This window comes from Triticum urartu, chromosome 7A, assembly GCF_056163025.1.
Source record: "Triticum urartu cultivar PI428250 chromosome 7A, HENAU_Tu73, whole genome shotgun sequence".
Classification (NCBI taxonomy): domain Eukaryota; kingdom Viridiplantae; phylum Streptophyta; class Magnoliopsida; order Poales; family Poaceae; genus Triticum; species Triticum urartu.
The window spans coordinates 277274040-277283014 of record NC_141879.1 but is presented as its reverse complement, the minus strand read 5'-3'; the positions used below and the strand labels follow the sequence as shown (position 1 = coordinate 277283014).

General features: G+C 45.2%; 1 long non-coding RNA gene across 1 annotated transcript; it reads left to right on the top strand.

Moving 5' to 3' along the window:
• Nucleotides 1–5618: 5618 nt before the first annotated feature.
• Nucleotides 5619–8491, top strand: LOC125524268 (uncharacterized). The gene is made up of 3 exons (XR_007290646.2): nucleotides 5619–5915; nucleotides 8062–8133; nucleotides 8229–8491. It is a non-coding gene; the product is annotated as an uncharacterized LOC125524268 (long non-coding RNA).
• The last annotated feature ends 484 nt before the right edge of the window (nucleotides 8492–8975 follow it).

Here is an 8975-nt window from a genome sequence, read left to right as displayed (position 1 = left end):
CTAGTCACAATAATGGTGTCCAGCACAACCCACCCCTCAAATAAAACTAAGAGGGTGCTTGGATACGTTTTAGTCACATGACTAAAAGTAGTGGGACTAAAACATGCTAGCCTCACCCATGCTTGGATCCAAATACTAAAAAGGCTAAAATCAAGTTAATGAGCATTTATTATCCTCCAAACCCTCCAATCCAGAACTCGCCTGTGTTAAAGGAGAGGAGTTAAATGGGTAGAGAGAGGACTAATCCACATTTTAGTAGGGGTACCCCTGACTAAAAAAATTTAGTCTCAAGACTAGTGTTAGCCCCTCTTTAGTCAGGGGTGCTTGGAACTTTAGCCTCTTAAAGAGACTAGTTTTAGTCAGACTAAAATAAGTCCCTTGGATCCAAGCACCCTCTAAGCATCCTGGAATTCTTTGACAAAACTAAGCACCCTGAAATTCTTCGACAACTAAACTGCTGGCTATATGATGTTGGCCATATATATTGTAAGTATATAATGTGAAGAAACGAGTGGTAGTACTATACCAACTAAAAGATGAAATGTAAGAAATACTAGTATGTACGTACTGAAGAGTTAAAGTAACAAGAAGAAACATAACATAGTTCTGCTGGGGGCTCAGCACAACACACCCCTCAAATTAAATTAAGCACACCTGAAATTAAACTTTGCAACTGTTTCGGTAGACACTGCATTAGAACCACCATGAGAAATGACACTGCCACCTTACTCAGAGTCCTCATCCACGTCCTCGACTTCATCCTTGTCCCTCTTCCTCTTGGCCGATACTTCTTTGCTTGAACCGCACACTTGGCTGTTGCTCTTCATCCAACCCTTGTAGATATTGAAGCAAAGGTAGCCATCCATTGCAGTGTACTGGATGTGGTCTATATCTAGTACATTCCGCTGCCATGCATGACGATGAAACGTGTATGGAGGTTTCACCAGTTTACCGTATGAAGGATGAACCATGGCTCCTGCCAGGGTCAGCATTGAAGGCTGATGAGAGGGCACCAGCCGATTCTTCTGGAGGTCGAAGGGGTTGCCTACAACGAGGCCTATCCGACCTAGGATTTCTTTGTCGTTACCAAAGTCTACAGTAATGAATTTGACTAGGTTGCTCCCGAGGAAGTCCTTAAAATCCTGGCACTCAATGTCGGCATGGCATATGTGGTAGACCAAGCATAAGTCATGCACGCAAACCTGGATCAAGGCGGGCCATTTGCTCTTTTCATCCTTTAGATCCTTCTCTCGTTCCAGGACTATGGTGTACTCAACATCTAGCCCAGCGACCCACTCATCATCTGAGTTTTCGAACATGCGTCTGAAGCGAGAAAGGCATCCTTTCACCGTCGTGGAAGAACGGGTGTAGATGATGTCGAACTCATCGCCGGTGATGGTTCTAACCTTGTAATCACCGCCGATGATGGAGATTTGGGACGCCATGGATTTGGGAGGAGGGTTAGGATTAGTGGAACTACCGTAATGTGAATGGACGGGATGACTAGGAGCGAACCGCCATAGTATTGAAGGACGTGCGGGGACGAGTAGGAGCGAACTGCCAGCGTGCGAACGGCAGGGTAGTGGCTTTCCATTCTCCATGATACGGGCTTCCGAGAGCCCTTGGATCTGAGATGGAACGGTTGCATGGCGTGATTCTAGACCTATGGGTGAATATCCTATCCTGGAGGGTTATTCTTCAAATTTCCAGCAACTTAGCATGCGACCATTTGATCTCAGATCCAAGGGCTGCCAGCAGCCCTATCATGGTCGCGCCTACCACGACCGTCGCGTCGCTCGCGCGGTCGCGCCCTTGGAGATTTAACACGGTGCGTTAGGCTATTTGATGTTGGCATGTGATACATAGTCATCACTTAGTCACTCATACTACAACAAGGTTGGCTATAAGTGTATTTTTTGTTACTCCTCTCTATCTCTTTCTTCGTACTCAAGGAAGAAACGGTGCTAGTAAGAGCGTGTATTTATTGCATTTGCCAAGGAGTGACGTCTTCCAATTAAATGGTGTTGCTAAGTTTGCTTCATTTAATTAGCTATAGACTCAAAATTGTCTTTTCACCTAGGTACATGCGCTTAGCACCGTTTCTTCCTTGGGTCACCAAACTAGTCTCTCTCTTCTTGATTAACTTGCCACATCAGACTTTATGCCTATGTGGCAAGCTTAAGCACCTGTAGGAGCAAGTAAAAGTAAGTACAATAGTGCACTTTACATGGCATTTTTGCATATGTGGAGGAAAGAGAGGCAAGGAAAAAGTGGAAAAGTGGGCTCTCATGCAAGAGCCAGCCTCTACTACATGGTGGAGCATTGGGAGAGGCACCTGTATGGAGGTGGTTAGGAATCTGGGAGACTCACGCCGGTCGTAGCGCCGCAGTTAAAATGATAATGGCAAGTCAAATCATGGGGCCCCACCTGTCCAGCAGTAACTCGCTATCAAATCACGCAGCCCTACGTTTGTAGCAGCCTACTCCCTCGTCTTCTCGCATCTCTGTCGAACCGACTAGGCGGAACTTCCCCGCCGCCTACCGCGCAGGAAAAGCCCCGCCCTCAACTTTTAAATACTATACAGTATACTAATTTTGTATCCATGGATTGCGCCCGCGCCATGGAGCTAAGCGTCTAGAAAACGGAGGAGACACGGTGGTCTTGCAATAGAGAAGAGGGAGAGGCGAGACGGTGGTTTTGGAATGGAGATGATGGAGAGGAGAGGAGGTGGTTTTGCAATGGAGAAGAGGGAGAGGAGCGTGCGGCAGCGATTTAGGATTGGACGAGAGGGTCGGCGCACTCTGACTGGATCAAAATAAAAATCAATTTACCCTTCAATTAAGAAAGCGACCCCACATTAACTAGTCTCCCAATCTAAATGCAGCGCCGCTCCTCTCCTTTTCCATTTCAAAACCACCGCCCCTCCTCTCCTGTTCCAGTCCAAAAACAGCGTCGCTCCTCTCCCGTTCTAATCCAAAACCAGCGCTGCTCCTCTCCTCTTCCATTCAAAAACCACCGCCGGCGAGTGAAGGTGCTGTGGAGAAGTAGATTGATGGAGGAGTACAACCGATACGTGAGGATCGTAGATGGTGACCCTGTGAAGCTAGCTAGGATGTTGGAGATACAGTCTTGGTTTGACAACAAGGACCAACTAGCGGCGACGGCGACATCCTTGGCCAAATATCTGCAACAGAGCGAAAAGGCGGCGATACTCCCGGAGGGAGTCGCGCCGGAGTATATAGAGCTGCTCCTCTGGGCCATGGAGCAAACAGATTCACCGAATCCGATCGTGAGGGAGCGGTGGTGGGAGTATCGATCCCAGATGGAGCATCCACCAGAGATTGAAGGATCGAGCATCTACAGGGTGCCGTTTGTGAGGGTGTCCTGCTAGAGCGAGCCGGCGGAGTCTTCGTCGACCGAACCCAACTGCAAGAGGAGAAAAGCAGTTGGCCCGACGACGCTTCCCTGCCATCGTCTCCCTCGCCATTCACATCGTCTCACGGGGCGGCTGTCTGCCACTGAGGAATAGGAGGGGGCTGCCACCACCCCCCAGCCCAATAGTCGGGCAGGTTGTGAATTGTCAGGAGGAGCTTAGGGTTGTCAGTATTTGCAGGTTGTGAATTGTGTTTTGTGTTGTGTATTTTGAGAGTACTTTCAGATATGAATGTCTTTTGAATTTCAGATTTGCAGTATTGAGCATATGAAGTATTTTATGAATTCTAGAGATCTATTTTTACTTTTTTAGCACTTAAAAAATGTAGTTTCATAGGAGTATAAAAGTGCAGACAATGTGATTCTCAGAGAAGAAACTGCAAGTTTCAGTTTCAGATTAGAAACTGCAAGTTCAGTTTCAGATAAGAAACTGCAACTTTCATAGGCAGATCATTTATATTAACACGGCCTTTTCAAACAGGGTTAACATCATGTTGGAAGTTTTATTCATGGTCGAAAATGGAACTACCAGCCAGTTAACATCATGCTGATCAACATTCATGCATAGCACATCTTCATATGATGCACAGTCAAAATGCCCACACAATATCGAGTGTGCGAAACACACAGAAAACGAGGGACGAAGTTTGGCAAGTGTTGGACGTGGTTTTGGGCTGCCCTGTCTAGGCTTTCATTTTTAACATGCGCAGCCCATGACCTCGGATAGGAGGTCCATAGGCCTGTTTGCATTTTCTTAGGGCCGTCATGTATCGACCGGCCTATGGACCTCCCATCCAAGGTTTTATTTTTGGCAGCCCAAATTATGCATTTTTTGAAGAAAATGCAGAGGTATGTTCTATTTTTCTATATAAGAATAGGAACGCCAGGTCCAACTTATGTTTCCCTTCTAACTATATTATATATATTTAAATTATTTTATATGTTGACTGTTTAGTTCACATACTCCCTCCTTTTCGGTTTATAGGGCTTATCTCAAAATTTTAGTTTTTCAATTTTATAAGGCTCAATTTGGTTGTTTTCCATCACATGTTCAGATTCCAAGGTGCATTAAATCATTGCATGAAAGTATTAAGAGAAAATTGACCGATGCATGTACTTTATGCATGCATGCATTGCTATTTATGCATTGATAAACATAATTTTTTGAGGAAAACAAGTGCATTAATTAGGTGCTTTTGCAAACTACAAAAAGTATTCCACCATTCATCATCTACCTTGGTTGGTGAGATTTTTGAATTGAGCCCTATAAACCGAAAAGGAAGGAGTAATTGGCAAATAGATCTCGCCGCCACCCCTCGCCTCCTGACTCCGGGCACGCCCGCCCCTCTCAGCAAGTCTGCTCGCGCGCCCCATGGAGTCGCCGGCCATATCCACTGGGGAATGGCTGGAAGACAGGCAGATGTACAAGATGCATCTCCCACATGTCTACAAAGCCTTCCCGCGGATGCTCTAGCCGCTCGACTCCGTCGCGCCGGCGGTGCTGCGGGAGACTCGAGGGAGGAGATGGAGGGAGCGGGCGATGCGGATCCGCGACGACGCTCTCTCCTGGACCTAGTGCACGCGCGAATGGAGGGAAGCAGAGGAGGAAGCTGCGAGGGAGGAAGCCGAGGAGGGACCTAATCCGTTCTCTCACTCGCGCAGGTATGCTAGGATGTGCAAGGATCATGTGGATTGGGAGCTGCTGAATCTAGCCCTGCGGATCTACTTCGAAGGAGATTTCTCGGAGAAGCACGGGATGCCCCACCCAGTGAGCCGCCGATTGCGTTCGTTTGATGGGCAAAGGAGAAGTGAATTCAGGAGATCCACGCCGTGCTGCGAGATGGGAATGCTTGACTGGACTCCTGCCCAACTACAACAAAACTGTCGCGTAAGGTCGCTTTTTCTGGGACGCTTTTTAATTCGCCTCTACATCCATGGACACTAGCAAAATAAAGACGCTTCTTAAGACGATTGAAAGGCGCTACACAGTTATTATAAGAATTAGGTATTTATAAAATAAATATATATTTTAAATAAGTTAAGGACGAATTTTGAGACGTTTCATATGTGGCTTTATCTTTGGTATATAATTTTGGCGCTGCCAAATTAGTTTTGGTTTACCGCTTTTTTATGGATGGTTCCCGCGTTTATTTTGGATTTTGTTCACTAACTAAAACTGGGGTCGTCTCCCACGCACCCCATCTTTTCCGCTCCCAGTTTCTAGAACCCACCATATCCAATCTACGGCGGCTCCAAGCCTCGCCCCGAGCGGTGCCCTCTGCCGGCTATGTCTGGTCTCCTCGGTCGACGACCTCACCAGTCAGGGTCGGTCGGCTTCCCTTGTCCTCCCCGTCCCCTGGCCGCACCTCTCCTGGCGTCGTCCTCAACGTCCGCAAGCCAGGTCCATGCCGGCGTCATCCTCCTGCAAAATTCTGCCACATCAAGCCAGCGCACCCTCAAATCCCATCTGCTCTATCAAGCAGGTGCTCCCTCGAATCCCATCTGCTCTACATTTTACCATTATATCTTTACATCTTTCAAGTACGCATCTCATGCTTCTTATATCCAGATTAGTTTTTCTTTTTGCGGGTGCATATCCAGATTAGTTGTCACCAAATCTCACCGTTAAGACAAACCAACATCAATCAGGGAACTCATGTATCAGATTCAGATCTGATGGAGCAACCACATTAGTGGTGCGTCTTGCAACTTGTGTACACATTTTCTGCTCTTTATCCACTCTGTAATTTATGAATTTGGTAGTTCGTCCTTTTAGCGGAAAAGGAGCGAGTACATTAATCTGGTTTACTAGCAGGTGCTACCTCGAATCCCATTATGCCAGTATGATAGAATGACTTGCCATTAAGCAGATTGCATTTACTTGTTGTAAGAGAGATCTACTTTAATCTGCTATCACAACATGATTCCTATATCTATCTTTTAAGAGCAATTTGATAAAATTACACTTTTTTCCTCATACTTTGGTCCTATGACACACCTTTCATTTTCTTTGATAAAATGGCATACTTTAGATTGATAGTTGGCCAAAATGGCACAAAGTGATCTTTTTCCTCTATTTCTAGATCAAAGCCTGCACGTTAGATTATTTGGGACGATTTTGCCCTCCCATACCAAAATTAGCCGTGAGACAGAAGGAGAGGAACAACAGGGCTGCCACCTCGCCATCCTTCCTCCCAGGCGCCACTCTTCTCCTGTCGTCGCCTTGCCGTGCTCTGCCCGCCCGCCCGTTCATGTGGAGGAGGAGGCGTGGATGTGTCGTGGTAAGATCGATGCTCCCTCGCCAAGCGGCGGAAGGCAAGCACCGCTCCTTACTCTTGCCGCACCATTCTTTCAAAGTGTGCCTCGACATCTTCTTCATGCTGCCGTGTGACCCTTTGTCATGCCCTGATGTCGAAGCTACCGTGCATCGTGCTGGGCGTCACTTTTGTAGTTTGCTCGCTTGCATTGGTCGCTCGAGCTGCTAGAGCGTCCGTTGGTCGCTCATGTCGCTAAAGCTACTCTAGTTGTAGCTTCTGTACTTGCTCGATGCTATCTCTGTAATGGATGTAATTGCTGCCTGAAGAAAGTAATTGGCTCTAAATGTTCATACGAGTTGCTAGCTTAGTTGTAGCTTCTGACAACAACAGGATATGGATGCTTGTTGATTTAGATGTTTAGGTAGCACACTTTGGCAGCATGTAGGGATGTAATCAACATGCACGTGATATGGCACACTTCACAACATGGGGTAGGGATGTGGAGTTGCGAGGATAGGATGACTTGATAGCAGGAATCAAACTGCAGGGTCTGAAAAAGAGTCCACTGTTTGTTGGACACACAGGGGAACAGCTGCGGCGAGGCGATGGCAAGAGAATGGGCTAAGCATGGAGAGATGGCAATGGAGGACACACAGCGTGTCGATAGGAAGGATGGCGGCGCTATTCTTCCTATCCTCCTATCTCGTGCCTATTTCTTGTATCGACCGATAGGTTCAATGGAACTAGAGTAAACAAGCTAAAGGGCAAAACTGTCCCAAATAATCTGATGTGCGGGCCCATACGTAGAAATAGAGCGAAAAAATTGCTTGTGCCATTTTGTCTAGCTATCAATGAAACATGTGCCATTTTATCAAAAAAAAATGAAAGGTGGGTCATACGATAAATGTACGAGGAAAAGTGTTGTCATTTTATCAAAGTTGCTCATCTTTGATTAACTATGTATAGTTTTAGCTTACGCAAACCAGCGTCTCTTGGCTTGCCCTACTACTTACGAAGCAAAATGACATGTCTATGTGGTCTACACTTTATTATTTATACATGGCTTCACATGACTTTGTGCAGCAGACAAGGCGTACTTCTTGTTTCACCACTAATGAGCTGTACATATTGTTTTCATGATTTATTTTTACTTTAGCTACATAGATACTCAGTATGTTTCATAATTGTACCATTTGAGGAAGTGTTTATGCATCTTAATTACGCATGAGTAAGATCAGAACAAGCCAAGGTATGTACATTTCGAAATATATCCAAACAAGATATAGTTTCAGTCAGTTGAATCACATACGCTTGCATGGTTATGCCAATTGTTGTTTGCCTGCCAATCTGATACTACTTTGAAACATTTTAGGTCAAAAAGACAAAGCTGACCACTCCAACACAACCTAAGACATTTGTGCTCCAAGAAAACATCGAGACATTTGTAAGGAACATCTCTCACGGTTTCATCATAGAACATTTCATCTTGCACTAATCCAAAAGCTTATGTTCTAAACTTCTTTTTGTTATTTTTTCCAGGTAGAATTGGAATGCATTGCAGGAGCAAGGAGCAACCACACAAGAATTAGTCTTTAAATGAACACATATTATGTATAATGTATGGAAAGCTTAGTTCTAGTTTGTAGTATCTTTTAATTATTTACATATTTCATATGAATGTTGGATCTGATGCAGCTGTGAACTCCATGTCTCCATACACTTTTAGTGTATGTATTTGTTCATATACTTGTTACAAAGGATGCTAATTCTGAGAATGGATTGCTTGCAAATGCAATTGCTGATGTCGATTGATGCCTTTATATATTGATGATTGATCAATCTACACATACATCCCTATCATAATAAAGTAACTGAATTTGAAATGAGGAATACAAGGTAATATTAGTAATCAAACAACGATTAAATTAAAATACTCCATAGCCACAAAGAAGCTTATTCACATAAAGAGACAAATATGACGTCTCAACATAGCTTCTATAAGCAATGGGCCCACATGAGTAGAGGCGCGATACAAGCGTGTGATAGAACGTCTCTATTCTTGTAGAGACGATTTCGAACGTCCAAATATAGCGTCTCATACAACGTAGACACGCTAACAAAGCGTGTCTACCTGTTTTGAGACGGTCCATGGGGAGACGCTTTACTAAATCGACTCTAGTTTTGCCTAGAGATGAAATAACGCGTCTCTAGCTATGAAAATGAACGTCTCTACACACAGTTTTTCCTGTAGTGCACCAGCACGCCACCGGAGCCGGAGCAGGTGGA